Source organism: Lissotriton helveticus, chromosome 8 (genome assembly GCF_964261635.1).
Source record: "Lissotriton helveticus chromosome 8, aLisHel1.1, whole genome shotgun sequence".
NCBI lineage: Eukaryota > Metazoa > Chordata > Amphibia > Caudata > Salamandridae > Lissotriton > Lissotriton helveticus.
The window spans coordinates 926533723-926547207 of record NC_136069.1 but is presented as its reverse complement, the minus strand read 5'-3'; the positions used below and the strand labels follow the sequence as shown (position 1 = coordinate 926547207).

Sequence of the window (13485 nt, the reverse complement as noted above, 5' to 3'; positions counted from 1 at the left end):
GAAAGTATACATTAGAGAGGAAAGACGGACCCAGATGCGAATAGAAACGCACCAAATCCAGGTGTTTATAAGAAATAGTGGATGCACGTTTAGTGATTGGTTACCAGCTGCTGCCGATTGAGTCTGCTCGTTGTTTATCGCCCTGTCCTGAAGAGGCCAGACCGCGTTGACACTTTCCATATGGAGGAGTCCCTGTATAAAAATTGATTTTGGAAATTAATGCCTTGTGACACACTTGTTGATTTAGGTTCTGTAAAATGTTTGCATTATAACCAGTGTTGTCTGACAACCTCCTAGTGCACCTCCTAGAGCTAATGGGAGTGCATTTAGCCTTTGCTACAATCTTTTTCTAAGGGTGAAAAATGTTCTAGTTTTTTGGTTTTTTGTTTGATTTTTGTCTAAAGTGTTTTTTTTGTTGGTTGTATATAGGTGTGTGTATATATGGATGTATATAGTGATGTATGAAGTATTCATACTAAAATATACATATTTCTTTTTGTTTGTTTGAAAGGAAAAAAAAGACTATACGAAATAAGATAAAAATAATTTATGTGCTGATTACAAAAAATAAAATGTGTAATCATGTCCCCTTGTGCGAGTGATGAAGTACAAAATGTTGGATTAACTGTACAGTGAACATTTGGCATGAAAATAGGTGAATTAATTGTCTCCTATTTTGAGAATAGTGCAGAATTTATTCCTCCTTTTTCCATCGCTGTGTTTTTCGAATTCGCCTCTGGTGAAACGAAGCATGCACAATTGACTAAGTGAAATAACTATCTATTGTTTCCGCGACTCTAGAGATACATTTCTTGTTCTTGGGAAACAAAGTTGTCATGTTTATGCGGTTGTCAGAAACGAATCCCTTCTTGTTTATTCGAGAAAGTTTCTAGTGACCTCTGAACTAGCTGGCACTCACAATTAAGTCTAATATGTTCGATAGAGACCTAGTCGACCTTTTAACGCTAGATACTAGAGCAACTCAATCGTGCTTTTCACACAGACCCCTTTTTCCCGTAAAATACTCCAATAGACGTCTGGAGTGGGTTAAAGTATATAATATCCGCTATAACTAAGTAGGACGAAAATCCTATGTATTCGCTTTTGGTTTGTTCAACGTTGAAGGATACAGTGTTCCAAAATATTGTGCACCTAATCTTTAATTCCTTGAAACTTGCTCTGCACACTGACGATGAAAGGGAGAGAGCTGCAGCTCAGGCAGTTTTAGACTACACAAATCTCCAACAAAATAACCCGGATGCTATACTCATCCCGGTAAATATAAGGAAAACAATCACTACAAAACTTATAGAAAATGGAGTACCATCGAGAGGTGGTAAAGTAATATTTGTTATAGAGGCATATGAATATCGGCAGACAGAGGTATTCTATTAATGGATTCTGTTTCCTGCAGAAAATCCAGTAACACACGAGTTCCACTACTACAAAGTAGAGGAACCTCCAGCGGAATACGTTCCTTTTGAGGACGTTGAAATTCCACTAACTTACCAAGAGCATCCGCTTTGGTTTAATGGCACCCTACAACATCAAAATCACATTACCAGGCTCGGTCCACTAGGTAGACCAGGAGCAACATGGCCAGTACTAGCCAGCTATACACCACATCCTGACATTGACAGAATGACAGGTCCAGAACTGTTATCTCAGCTAAAACAGTTAATTAAAATACACAGACAATTGGTTCAATATGTGATGCGGACTTTAACAGTCCAACCTACAATAAGGATTCCACAGCACACCCCTCATATGGGAAACACAAACAAAATCACACCACAGACTATACAGTCAGTCATTGGTAAATTGCCCGCAAAACAGGAACAAATTCCGTTCTGGTTAGCCCAAATCATTACTCAAATAGAGGCAGTATTCCCTGATAGTACAACTCATGAGAAACACAGGATTCTGACAATCTGTTTACCAATGGGGATTGCACCACATGTAGAGGACTGTGACACTTGGGGTACAGTCTTTGCTTCAATCTACACAAAAACACATGGTGTTCCGCCCATGGCGGTAATACCAGCAGTCCTAAGTTAAAATGAATACGGGCCAGAACCTGCCTTAAATCTTGGTATGAAGTTACTAAAAAAAATTAAACAGGTCTCGGCTATACTATTAGCCAACATTAAAGGTGAAGCAGCATCCGTGGCAATCCGCCAAAAACTAAAAGAAACAGATATTACTGAGCAACCATATGAGCTTGCCAGAATTATTGAAAAATCCTATGAAGAACCAGGTAGAGATAGTTTGGGTGGGAAACCAGTAAAACCCCAAATAACTGAAAATCCTGAAAAAGTTTTTAATCAAAATAATCTCACTACTCCTAAAAAGAAGTGGGAAAACAGTAAACAGACACTTCCTAAAGAGAAGCGTTCTCAGTCCAGAGGAAGGTCTCCTCAACAGGGTACAAAAGGGGGTGGTGATGGACGGAGCATCTGAACCAATCAAACACTCACACCCAGTCAACAGATCTGGGTTTAATCCATCACCGTTCTTTAGCCCACTCTGCCACCCCAGTTCAGACATGGCCATATGAAAATCAGTCTGACCCTGTGCCTCATGGGAAAAGTCCAGCCCGAACTGCCAAGCCATGCCTTCCCTGGATCGGATTCAAGCTTCCTAGGACCGGTTTCTGGCATTACAGTCGTCTTCAGCCAGGCTTGCTTGAATCCAGTGGCAAAGTGCGCAAGGGACTCACATCTGAGCATACCCTGCCAACTTATGGTGACAAAGCGGTACAAAAGCGGTACAACAGGAGCCCTCTGAAACGCGTTATAACCTCAGGAATAGGGATAATTTGAGAAAACCTGATAGATCAAGATACTGATACACGTTCCTCTCGTACCTTTCAGACTTCCTCCGAGAGAAGACGACGATCAGAACAGAAAGAAGAACATGTGAAGTCCAAAGACGAACAGCACGTTCCAAAAAATAAGAAAAGCCAATTTTCCAAGAAGAAGGTAGCAAGTCTAAAGATCAGACATGCCGAGGATCTTGAGGACACAACTCAAGAATGTGGAGTGGGCCCAGACAATGCTAGACAGCGCAGTAGAGGTAACCATAGTTCGCAAGGTCTTGATGGATCATCTGGAGACAGTGGACTTGAATGAATGCATTCAAGTGGAAACTGCCAACACCAGGGTTAGTGTACCCCATAAGTTATATGAAGTAACGCTCCGAAGGGAAGGGGACATACCTAGAAAAATAAAGGCACTCTTTTGGGAGAAGCTATCTAAGGGTTATTACATTCTTCTAGCTGAACAAGACTGGCAACCCGAATTTGTCAGGGAGTGCCCACATGGCGAAGAGATAATTATATCTAATAATCAGACGGGAAAGGATCACTTGTCCTGCACAACCTTAGGTTTCTTGCAGGAGCGGGGGGTGTATCCCAAATTAAAAGACCCTCATGCACGTGATGGGTATGGTGGAGTTGTAGCGGTGTATCTTGATTCTCCGCTTTTTTTATTCACGTGTGTGCATAATCATCAGGTCGATTAGGTTATGCAACCTCCACCAGGAGGTGTTGACCCAAGGTTGAAGCAGTAGTGAGCCAGTGATGAGGGATTGTTAAAAAGGCCCGGATTACCAGAAAATGAGTTTTAATAGGTCTGGGTTCGGGTTTTGTAAACTCTGGTATTGTGCATCAGAAGATACTTATTAGGAGTAATTGATGCACTCAGAGTAAAGTTAAAAGATTATTGTGAAGGGAAAAGGAATTAGGTCGACATGTTTCTGCCTTATACGCCTTGGTAGGACTTACAGGCTTTCATCAGGACCGTTATGTGAAATAACGTGAGGGTAATGGGGTGTGGTCAAAAGTGCTCAAATGGAGTGAAAAAGAAAAAGGTATATTGACCTGTCTCTTGTTTCGAATGAGGTCACAGTGTACCTGTAGGGGAAAAAATATATACACATACGTTTTCAACACACAGGGGAGAGGGTACAGGGGAAAACACCAAACAGAAAACTGTATCTCAAGTCTATCGATTGACAGACTTTAGCAACAACTAAAAAATGGCAATACTTCATTCATGGCCGCTATCAATGGCAATGTCAACTCTCTCTTCAACTCTCCATACTCTGACAGAGGGTCCAGGCATGCTCAGAGGTGGATATTACATGCATGTAGTCTCAGCGTTAAAGTCAGTGCAATGTATTATATTGCACCGCTGTGGGATCCATAATTAGAGGCATTATCATCTGCATTGTAGTCCTTACAGCTGTAGGGATGTATCTTCTCTAAAGAGAACCTCTTGAGTTCTTTTGCTAACTTCTGTAGTTTGGTTTGTGTCAAATACTCGTGGGTGTTGCTCATTTCTTTATTTATCTCCTCTAATCTGTTCTTATAGATAGTAATGTTCACAGTGTTGTTCAGTTTTGTCTCCAAAATTTAGATTTTCTCTGTGAGTTCTTCTGTTAATCTTGTGGCGGTTTTGATGATTAGGACTAAGTAGTCCCTTGTACACTTCCTTGAGATGGCGGACCAGTCTTTTCTGAATGGAAGGTCCTTCAGAAAAATCCTCGGGGCGTTGGTGACCCACAGTCCTCTGGGTGCTGCATTAACTCTGAGGTATTCCGTCATTATTATGCCGTGAACGGCCGTTCTTACTTGTTCTTTTTTTATTTCTGTTAATTAAAGGACCCTCATGCCTACCTGATTGGAGCGCGTTATTTATATGCGCGAGGTAACTATACCATCATGCCGAATTAAGCATGTTAGATACCAAGAGCACGCCTTGAAAAGTACACGTGATTTCAGGCACGGTATTATGCATGTTCTTTGATATATTGGATAAATGTATAACTATATGTAAAACCAAGTGTGTGGAAGATCTCACAATGACATTTAAGCGAGCACAACACGGTTCTGTAAACCTACAGTTCGTTTCACAATATAATACATTGCACTGACTTTAACGCTGAGACTACATGCATGTAATATCCACCTCTGAGCATGCCTTGACCCTCTGTCAGAGTATGGAGAGTTGAAGAGAGAGTTGACATTGTCATTGATAGCGGCCATGAATGAAGTATTGCCATTTTTTAGTTGTTGCTAAAGTCTGTCAATCGATAGACTTGAGATACAGTTTTCTGTTTGGTGTTTTCCCCTGTACCCTCTCCCCTGTGTGTTGAAAACGTATGTGTATATATTTTTTCCCCTACAGGTACACTGTGACCTCATTCGAAACAAGAGACAGGTCAATATACCTTTTTCTTTTTCACTCCATTTGAGCACTTTTGACCACACCCCATTACCCTCACGTTATTTCACATAACGGTCCTGATGAAAGCCTGTAAGTCCTACCAAGGCGTATAAGGCAGAAACATGTCGACCTAATTCCTTTTCCCTTCACAATAATCTTTTAACTTTACTCTGAGTGCATCAATTACTCCTAATAAGTATCTTCTGATGCACAATACCAGAGTTTACAAGACCCGAACCCAGACCTATTAAAACTCATTTTCTGGTAATCCGGGCCTTTTTAACAATCCCTCATCACTGGCTCACTACTGCTTCAACCTTGGGTCAACACCTCCTGGTGGAGGTTGCATAACCTAATCGACCTGATGATTATGCACACACGTGAATAAAAAAAGCGGAGAATCAAGATACACCGCTACAACTCCACCATACCCATCACGTGCATGAGGGTCTTTTAATTTGGGATACACCCCCCGCTCCTGCAAGAAACCTAAGGTTGTGCAGGACAAGTGATCCTTTCCCGTCTGATTATTAGATATACTTTGGAAACTGATTGGATCAGCTTTCTACCTCCCTCATTTTGATGAAAAGAAAAGAAGAGATAATTATGCCAGCCTTCTCAAATCACATTCCAATTCATAAAAAATACACCTATGCCAGAAAATGGGCTGTAGCCCAGGCTCCAGCATTATATAAAAATCATGTGGGATGGGATGAGGACTCTCCTCACCATAAAATCCAGTTAAAAAATCAATCTACTGCACAGAGGCAGTATCCAGTTAAGCAAGAAGCTAAAAAGCAAGTCAGGGAGATCTTGGATCAACTTGAATACCAAGGGGTGATTGAAACATGCACCTCATCTATGAACAATCCTTTATTTCCTGTCTCCAAACCAGACAATACATATCGTCTAGTTTTGGATTACAGACAAAAACTCTTGTTGCAAAACTTTTGCAGTTCAGAATGCACAAGAATGCATGGCCAAGATGGCGGCGGAGTAGGACGTGTCTTCGGTCCTTCTGGCGCCACGCATTTAATAGCATTGTTTAGCGCACTACTAAGCGCCCATCCACGCTTGAAAGTTTGCTGGCGTGGTCCAGGAGGTCGTGAGGCGTCGTCCGACACCTTTTGCTCCCCAATTGGCCGAGAGTGGGTGCGCGGCGTGGAGCGTCCTAGACGGGAGGCGAGACGGGAGCTACTCCAGGCCTTCTCACTGAACGCTTCTAGAGAAGTGCGGGTTACCCAGTGCCTCTGGGGCAACGGCAACGGCGGTGCTGAAGGCTGCAGACGGACGCCCTGAGGCACGCAGCGGCGAGCGACCTGATCCGGCTCCGCAGTGGGAGATTGACTGGACCCGCGCGGCAGGAGAAGACCGGTGACACCGGGGCCTGGTAACATCGAGCAGCGGAGGCGGAGCTCTCCGGCGCCTACCCCGATCGGCTTTCGTGGAGGACGGAGTGGAGTGTGTGTGTGGAGACCTGCGGGAGACCCGCGCGGGCTGCCGATCGCCGCTGCGGGCCCCCTGCATATCCTCGACCACGGCGAGTGTGCGGAGAAGGTGCTGGAAGTAAGAGGCGGCACCCCGGCCCTAATTACAGACGAAGACACAGGCCCTGCGGCGTAGCCACCAGGGGACGGCCCGGTCCCGGCTAGATTTGCAGGGCAGCGGAGGTGTGCTGAGTGGCAGGGCGCGACCGGGGGTGCTGTGACCAACGGGCCTTCAGTTTGGAGCGGCCGCGGTGGTAGAGATCCCTGCTCTGCGGGTGAGTGCTCCCTCGCGACGCCACACTGCCACAGGTTGCGGAGAAGGTGAGAGACGAGTGGCTAGCCCCTGGAGAGCCGCGGTATTTCGGCCCGCGTTTCGGCAGGCGGTGATGCTAGAAGGAGGGTCTGGGAGCCCGTAGGTCTTGAGCAGTGGTGTGCCGCTTTCCTGGGCCTGTGTAGGGGCGGACATTGGGGGGACAGGAGGGCTTGCATGACCGAAGGGAATCTTGGCGACCCCACCCTCCGCAGCTGTCTGAGAGTAAGCCCTCCCAAGGCCCGCATTTCGGCGGGAAGCGCGCTGCCAACCTTTACACGGCCTGCTCCTTTCACCTTTCTCCTATAGGCTGCAGAGCACGCCCACCTTACGGAGAGCCTGGATCCGACATCTATCACCCGAGCCAGGCTGAGATTTGCATTGGAGCTGGGCGCTAGTCTGGCTGTAGCTGCACTGTCTGAGGTAGCGGTTATCTCCGCAATTGGCCCTGCTCTCTATGTGACTGAGCTGAAGACTGACCCTTTTTGCTGTTGCCCCACTGGCGGTACGTGGGTTGGTGGATAGGAGCGGTGCAGCGGGGTAAGGTGCAGCCTGCTGGGATTGATCTGGCTGGCGGCGCTGCCAGGCACCAAAGACGGCGAGCCACGTACGAGACGCAGTCCTGTCCTTGCCTCCATTGTGAGTCACCAGCGAAGACAAAATGGCGACGGCCAGGCTCAAAAAAGATACATTGCCGAAAGACAATAACCAGAAGCCCTCCCAGCAGTCCGCCTCGCCGGTCCACGCTGACAATGATGCACCAGCGACTAAATCATTCATGTTAGAGCTGTTTGCCGCCATTAAGGAGGATATTACGGAGCTGCGCTCCCAGCTTGCTTCGGATATGAGAGAATTGCGGCGCGATGTGTACAATGTGGGGGAACGAGTTGCTACTTTAGAGGACCACGACCTAGGTATGGCGGAGGATATTCACCGGCTGCAACAGGACGTGACCCGTCTCACGGAGCAGAACCTGGACCTGCAGGCCCACACCGAGGGCCTCGAGAACAGGTCTCAGCGAAATAACATTCGGATCAGGGCAGTCCCGTGGAAAGAAGGTACAGACCTGCGAGAGTATGTGGAGGCCCTTTTTAAGCAAATTCTGAATGAGGAGGGTTTGCAGGAGATTAAAATGGATCGTGTGCATCGAGTGGGCTTGCCACGAGGGCCCAAGTCCCCCCCCCCCCCCCGGATATCCTCGTTTGTGTGCATGACTTTCAACTTAAGGAGAGGATCTTGAGCCGGGCGCGCGACCTCGTCCCCCTCCAATTTCGCGACCACCATCCTGTGTTGTTCCAGGACTTAGCAGCCTGTACACTACTCAAGCGAAGAGACTTTAAGCCTGTCACTAATTACCTGAGGGAGCAGGGGGTCCCCTACTCGTGGGGACACCCGTTTAGGCTTATATTCAAGTGGAAGTCCAAATTGGTTCAGGTTCGGTCATTGGATGCGGCACGCTCCATTCTGGGCTTGGAGAGGCCTGCTACCCCGTCTGAGACCGGCAGCTCCCCTGCTAGACGCCGTCGACGCTCCGCGGAATGGCATAAGGTTGGCAGGCAGATGCCAGCTTTGAAACCGGACCGGTCGTTATGCTTGAAGGAGAGAGGGGATGCTGTAGCCTCGGTGGCCTTGGTGACGGACACTCCCGGAGACGCCTGGGACTTCAAACCTATAGCAGGGCCTTTCAGGGGTTTGCCTGGCGTCGGAGGGGTCCGGTTGGGAACATCCTGAGGTACTTGTAAATGTCCGTGCCGAAGGGAATGTCCTAAATCAGGAACTGGATACGGGGTGGTGGATGCCATGTTCCCTTGCCATTGGGGCCTGTTCAACGGACTGTTGTTTATTCCTAACTCTAGTACCGTTATGTGTTGAAACTTTGTGGTTTTCTTTATGTTTGGAGGGTGGGGGGAGAGGGGTTAGGTGGGTTTGGGGGAGGATAGAGGGGGCTCCGCATCAGCTAACGGGGGGTTTATTGGCGATGGAAGAGGTTTGGTCCTACTGCACGAGTGCGGAGGCAGTAGTGATGGCTGGTTGGTCGTCCCTTGGTTCTATTTTGTTAGTCTCAGTGACCTGTGGGGTAGTGGCTGTGCTCATCATCCTCAGGTGGGGTAGTTCGAGACCTGGGGACGAGAAGCCCATAGCTTGGCGGCGGTGCGAACAGTCACTGAAGGTCTGTGTGCCCTCGATCAGGCATACTAGGTCTGGACACCGCATGCGTTTTAGCTGGGTTTTTTTATGCATGAACTGCAATGACTAGAGAACTGAGAGTGGTGATCCTGAATGTTCGTGGATTCAATAGTCCGGTGAAGCGGGCTGCGATTCTGTCCCTTTTTGAGAATTCTGATGGTGATGTGTGCCTTTTGCAAGAAACCCACCTGCTCGCTAAAGATGTCCGGCCCATGCAGGACAAACGCTTCCCCTTGCAGCTCTGGTCCTCAGGTCCGAACAAGAAGAATGGGGTGGCATTACTGTTTAGTAGTCGTATGCATGGTAAAGTGATTTCTCAGGTGGTGGACATTAGGGGGAGGCTCTTGGCAGTCTGGGTCCAATGGGGCGCGACGACCTTCACAATAGGGTCCATGTATGTTCAGAATGCTCAGCAGGAACCCTTCCTGCGTGCTGCTCTTGCACAGGTCCTGGCGTGCCCGGATGCACTGATTTTGGTGGGAGGGGATTTTAATCTTGTGATGGAGGGGGGGGATGGATAGATCAGGACAGCGCTCGCATCAAGCTGGTGCCTGGTCACAGGAAGGGAAACAGTGGTTGGCCGAGGGAGGACTGCATGATGTGTGGAGCGCTCAACACCCTCAGGAACCGGATTTCACTTACTATTCAGCGGCACACAAGACGTACGCGCGTCTTGACCACTTCTTAGCCACATCAGCCTTCTTACCTCACTTATTTGATGCGGACATTGCACCTCATTCTCTTTCTGACCATGCGCTCATATCAGTAAAGGTCTCGCTCTGCGGCACCAAACCGCCGACGGCTGGGTGGCGGCTTTGGGACTCTATGCTACACTCGGAGGACGTGGTGACAATGATTCGGGATACTATCACTCACTACCTCGCCGAAAATCAAGTGGGGGACACATCATTGGCGTCACTTTGGGAGGCCCTGAAGTTGGTGGTGAGTGGGGATTTCATTGCGCTTGCGGCCACCTATGCTAAGCTGCGCAGGGAGAAGCGCGAAGAGCTGGAGGGAGATGTACGAGGCTTGGAGGCCATCCACAAAAGGACAGGGGCCCCAAGGGTGTGGAGAGAATTGGAGACAAAGAGGCACATGCTTAAACACCTGGATCTTGACAGAGCGGCATATGCGTTGCTGCGTTTGCGTCATAAATTTTACATCTGTGGAGACAAAGGGGGTAGGATGCTGGCGCATAGGCTGCGAGCGCGGGTACAGACACATGCCATCACGGAAATCAAAGACAGCCAGTCGAAACCATACAACACTGACACTGCCATTCTCGACACCTTCCGCCACTTTTATCAATCTCTATGCACGAGGGAGGGTTCAACGCAGGAGACCATATCGAAATACATAACATCATCTCACATCACTCCCTTCCACTCCGAGTCGGTTGAATCGCTAGACTCGGAGATCCGTATTGAGGAGGTTATATTGGCCATTTCCCGACTCAAGCTGGCTAAGTCGCCTGGGCCAGACGGGTTCTCAGCTATATTCTACAAAACCTTCTGTAGGGAGCTGGCTCTTTTTTTTACCAGTCTCTTTAACTCCTTCCTTGACACTGGAGTGGTCACTCCCTCCATGACTGAGGCAGCCATAACGGAAGGAACCGACCGAATGCGGCTCGTATAGGCCAATATCGATTCTCAACATTGATGCTAAGTTGTTTGCGGGAGTGCTGGCAGCGAGGCTTAGCCCCTTAATGGATGGAGTGATTGAACCTGACCAGGCGGGGTTTATACAGACCAGACAGGGGGGGAGATAACACTAAGAGGCTGCTCCACTTACTGGACCTGGTCCAGCTCTAAGGTCCAGGCTTTTCTATTGTCTATAAATGCGGAGAAAGCCTTCGACCGCGTGGACTGGGACTACATGTTTGAGGTACTGAAGGCCTTCGGCATTGGCAAAAACTTTTTATGTTGGATTCGATGACTATACGCAGAGCCCAGGGCGGTGGTGAGGGTAAACGGCTGTAGGTCTGCCCCTTTTGCCATCACTAGGGGAACGCAGCAGGGGTGCCTGCTCTCGCCGCTGCTTTTTGCGCTCTACATGGAGCCCTTTGCCCAGCGCGTTCGTACCCACGCTAACATCTCGGGTATCCGCTTTGGGGCTGACATCAATAAAATTTGTCTATACGCGGATGACGTCATTTTGGCGCTGACCGACCCCCACACTTCCCTACGGTGCTTGTCCACTGAGCTTCTGGCCTTCCACGCAGCGGCGAGGTTTAAGGTTAATTTTGCTAAATCGCAAATTCTTAACATCTCTATTCCGGACTCTGATGTAGTAGACCTGCAGAGTGATTTTGCCTTCCAATGGGTGCATTCGGATATCACTTATTTGGGTGTACGATTAGCCCCAACTCTAGCCAAAACCCTTTCCCTGAACTATTCTATGCTGGCTGAACGGGTTGCTAAATCCCTGGCCGAGTGGTCACGTCTTAAGCTGGCTTGGTTTGGCCGGCTCGCCGCGATTAAAATGACGGTGCTTCCCCGTATACTTTATCTCTTTCAGATGCTTCCCCTTGCACCACCGCCGGGCATGTTAAGACGGTTACAAAATCTCCTTAGCAAATTCTTGTGGGATAACAAAAAGATCTCGCTTTGCGTTCGCGGTAACCACCTCTCCGAAGGAGTCTGGCGGCCTGGGTTTCCCTATGCTTTCAGCATATTTCCAGGCAGCCTGTCTTAGATACGTGGTGGAATGGAATAGACCCATGTACAGTAAACATTGGTTATTTATGGATCAGACGGTAGCCGGCTGTAACATCTGGAGCGAGCTCTGGCTCCCGCGTAAATGCAGAGCGTGGGGGCTGTACTCCTCCCCGGTGACGTCCCCGAAGCTCAAAGCATGGGATCAACTGGCTCTCCGTAAAGGTTGGACCTCCTTCCCCTCCCCAATGACACCAATAGTGGATAATCCTGACTTCCCTCCGGGTTGCTCATCGCCAGTTTTCCACCGATGGCGGGAGAAAGGTTGCAAGCGAGTGGACATGCTTTTTGACCTGGAGGGCCTGATCCCATTTTCGACCCTACGAGCAGACTACTTCCCGCTGGAGCCTATAGTGCTGCGTGCGCGATTGTAAAAGGTCGCTGGCGCAAAGTTAAATTTCGACCTATGGTCACTAAAACTCAATCACTCGGAGACTGTACAGCTCAGCGAGCTGAACTACAGGCATTCAAGATGGCGCTTGAAAATACCGATCGCGAATTCCCCACACTCATAGTGTGTGATTCGTATTACTGCGTCCAGTCTTACAATGAATATCTGCAGAACTGGGTTCAAAATGGTTTCAAAGATGCAAAGGGTGGCACAATAAAGCATAAAATGCTTTGGGAACAAGTAGTTTTATTACAGAAAGAACTTCAAAAGACTCACGTGATTCATACACATCAGCGTGATGGCGTTTACATTGCAGGGAATTCATTGGCTGATGAAGCCGCGAAGGCAGCCGTGCAAACGGCTTCCGTAGCTGCAATCACTCGTTCAAAAACGAAAATAGACAGCGAAATAATGGAGGCTGTCACCGCTTCAGTAAAAGACAGTGGTAAAACACTCCCGAAAGGCTTTCCAGTAAAGTACTCGTATATAACTGATGCAAATAATGTACCTTTTGCTCGAATCCCTGGAGTGGGGGATATGGCAATTCCAAACATGGAACATAGGTTAGGACTAATCTTAGCAGCACATTAAGGGCTCGTCTCTGCAGACGCAGGAGTTTTCGCCACTGTATCATTACTAAAACAGAGATATTGGTGGCCGCGTATGAGGAAACAAACTAGAAACTATGTTCTAGAATGTGAAATCTGCCAAAAAATGAAAGTTTCAACAGTGAAATGACCTGCACAGACCCCCCTTCTGATTTCAGATAAACCATTAGCGTGTGTTTACCTGGACCACTGTGGTCCCTTACAAAGGGATGGCAACTATAAATATATCATGGTAGCAGTGGATTCCTGCACAAGATTCATTTGGATGTGGCCTCAGCACTCGGCTGATGCCCGAACTGTTATAAAAGATTTGCGAGTCTTTATCGGCACATACGCAATCGGCAAGCTACATTCTGACCAGGGTCCTGCGTTTAGCTCTCGAGCTTACAAAGAGGCCATGGCTAGCTTGGGCGCTGCATTGTGGTACTCTAGTCCATTCCATCCTGAGGGAAATGCAGTAGTGGAAAGAAAAAAACGTGACATAAAGCAATCTAAAACAGCTAGGGTATTCGGTTCGGGTGACGGGTGGGACAAACATCTAATAAGTGTCCAACGTAGTC

At 48.0% G+C, this 13485-nt stretch overlaps 1 protein-coding gene across 2 annotated transcripts in view; it reads right to left on the bottom strand.

Moving 5' to 3' along the window:
• The window catches only part of SENP7 (SUMO specific peptidase 7), a 1147653-nt gene that overhangs the window by 511672 nt on the left and 622496 nt on the right, over positions 1-13485 (bottom strand). The gene's annotated exons all lie outside the window — the stretch shown is intronic.